Source organism: Ascaphus truei, chromosome 4 (assembly GCF_040206685.1).
Source record: "Ascaphus truei isolate aAscTru1 chromosome 4, aAscTru1.hap1, whole genome shotgun sequence".
Lineage (NCBI taxonomy): Eukaryota > Metazoa > Chordata > Amphibia > Anura > Ascaphidae > Ascaphus > Ascaphus truei.
This window is the reverse complement of record NC_134486.1, coordinates 193,694,450-193,697,576: the sequence shown is the minus strand read 5'-3', so window position 1 is coordinate 193,697,576 and position 3,127 is coordinate 193,694,450. Positions and strand designations below refer to the sequence as shown.

Here is a 3,127-nt window from a genome sequence, read left to right as displayed (position 1 = left end):
GTGCCATTTCTATGGAGAAAGATTAAGAAATCCAATTAGCTGAACTGTTCAATAAAAAAGATACGATCAGAACAAAAGGAGGGCACTAGTTAATAGAATAAGTTACCAGGTCTTACCTCAGGCACTGTTTCGCTTGGCTGGCTACCATTGCTCGAGTAAAAAAATAGCCATCAAGGGGTATATAAGGAACACTGCGGATCAGAGCACTATTCAATCTCTGGGAAGGAGTGTGGAGGCTATGAGAGGGAGAGTCACTCTGGGAAGAATTGTGGAATTGGACTGCGACAAGTCGGAGGTACATGTCATTGTGACTGCTGGGTGCAGCACTCTGATATCCTGAAGCAGAGAAACGGACAGGGAAAATCCATTTGAAGTGTGTCCCTGCACCAAGGAAAGGTAGATCTCATTCCCCCAGTCCTCCGCAAATGTTTATATTTTTGTATCTTGTATTTCTGTGTGTTTCCGAAGATTTATCCAAAATAAACCTCATTTTATTTCACTCTCTTGTTTTGCCCTGTGATTGATCCCTTAAATATAAATGGTTTTAAAAGACCTGGTCAACCATGACAGGCATGTACTAAGATTCATTGGCATTGAACATATACCTTGGGGGATAAGAAAGTGTGACTGGCACAGACAACTCCTACATAAGGAATATCGTTGGATCTATACCTTAAAAACTATAACACCAGTAGGTCTAAATGAAGGGTTTATCTTCTATTCATCCTTGTAAATAGACCTTATACAGTAGCCCTTCATTTTCCTTTTTTTCTTTCCCCTTCTTTCTCTTCCCCTTATGTTGATTGTTTATGACTGAATTCCTGTTAATTTTAACATTAGGAATACCAGACCCTAAATAAATATGAGCAATGTTGACTTTGATAACAGATAAAAGCCAGCTTTCAAATATTTTGATGTCATTATAATTAATATCACTTCTCTATCAATGATTATCATTCTTAAATGATACCATTATTTTCACTCAATATATTTATATTAACAGTTCACTTTTAGGGTAATTTTGGGATCCAGGTACACAGCTTAATGACACAATTAATGAGTACAGGTCCGTTTTGACTATTTTAGTTGGCCCGATTTAGAGTACATCATTCCTACACACACAAATCTATATTTATATTATTATCATTTATATTTAATTATGGATTTGTATCCTGGCTTTTTATAGTTGCCTGCAGCACTGCTGATATCTTCTGCGCATGTGTTTGCAACTAAAGATGGTGGCCCCTCACTAGCAGGATGCGCCACGGAGCCTCCAGAGCACCGGAACGCTCTATGCTCTTGCCCTCACCAGTCTGCACCCTCTGACAGCACTCGCAGCCGCTATAGAGGTAAGGGAGGGGGAGGTCACTGGAGCCCAAGGGGAACTGGGGCACATATAAAAATACCAAAATACAAATATACCAAATGTAATACAATATACATCCTTAATGTATATCATGATTCAGTAGCTGTAGTGGTATGGAGACACTGCTACCCAGACTGTGTGTTGTTTCCATAGCTACAGAATGCCTCCGTTCTTTAGACTCACCTGATTCTTCACAATTAGTTAGTCAGTTAGTGTCATCAGTAAGCACCTCCTAATACTTACAGGGATAGGTACAGCTCCACTGAAACTCCCATTCAGTTGGGAATAAAAGGAAGATGACATCACCATGTATTAGGCTAGGTCCCCGCTGCAGCCGGCGGCGCGTGACTCTCACCGGCCACTTACCTCCTCACTAGCTGTCCACAGTGGCGCCACGCTCCCCGGCACACTGCGCACTGTGACGCGTCAGCTAGCAGGGGCTAAAATAGGATTGTGATCCTGAGTGGCGACGCGTCACGTGGTGTGGCAGGGAGCCAATGAAGAGGGGAGATCGCCGGCAGGGGGGTGGATCCTTCATCAAGGTCCTCAGCGGTTTGGGGGAAGGGTTCTCCCCTCTCATGGTGCAACGCTGATGCCCACTGCAATATTATGATCATGCTCATACTCCAGAAACCCCCAACTGAAAATGAAAAACCCCACTATAAAAGAGTGGCGGTCGCATAATGATGAATGCTTACTTTTATTACAACAGGAGCAGAGACTTCACATACTGTGGGAAGTTAAACACACACACACAGACACACACACACACAGACATCAGAAAATGTGCATCATAAACGCGCACACCCAACCCGTTTTGGCCACGCCCCCCATGCCTAAAAACGGCTCCCTACAGACCACAGATTGCAGTGAAGTGCCGTGCACACGCTGCCAGGACACAAGGTGGGCGCGCCGTCGCGTGCAGTGGGGCCTTAGCCTTACACTCCTCCCCTGATAAAGTATATGTCTAGTACACAAAACATACGTAGGGATTTTTAGTGACGACAAAACACGTGAGGTGGCGGTATCCGGAAGTTCTTCTGGACCAGGTTATATGGCGATACATACTTATACAACATGGTAGACAAAGAAGACTCCCTCTGACAAATTGTTTATGTTGCAGTAGCTTGTGTATCAGCTTCTTACAGGCGGCATATGTAGCCTGTTATACAATGACTTTTGAGACAAGCTGTGTCGGATTATTTTTCTTTCTGACACTGTAAAGTAGAAGATATCTCTTTGTTTTCCACTAATGTGATGGTGATGCCATAGCACACAAAAGACCTTAGGACATGGATATTTGTCTGTAGGTATCTATTAAATATACCTACCCCTATATACTAAGGCTATTCTAATTACACTCTATGTATTCATTTGAAGATATGGCTGCAATTTTGAGCCTTTCCAATTTACAGTAGCCAATATACGGGGTTTTAGATATCTGTGGGGACTATCTATAGATGTATGGCATGTGTGCTATTAAGCTATCTACAGAATAAACATACGTTGGATATATTCCATTAACACAAATTAGTGGACCTTATTAGAGAATTGTTACACCCATATATTCTCTTTCCATGCTAATACATGTCTCACATACAGATTGTGTATCTATAATACAGCCGCGGCCCCTTTAATTCTCCAACATCTCCGAATTTTTCCGGGATTTTTTTCCGAATGCCACGCACTTCACCGCACTTCACCACGTTCATGCCGCAATCTGACTGCATTTATAGCGCATTCATGTTGCATTCACACCCG

General features: G+C 42.6%; 1 long non-coding RNA gene across 1 annotated transcript; it reads left to right on the top strand.

The window, feature by feature from the left end:
• The first annotated feature begins 230 nt into the window (after positions 1 to 230).
• Positions 231 to 1,349, top strand: LOC142492033 (uncharacterized). The gene is made up of 2 exons (XR_012800682.1): positions 231 to 396; positions 1,187 to 1,349. It is a non-coding gene; the product is annotated as an uncharacterized LOC142492033 (long non-coding RNA).
• Positions 1,350 to 3,127: the final 1,778 nt, after the last annotated feature.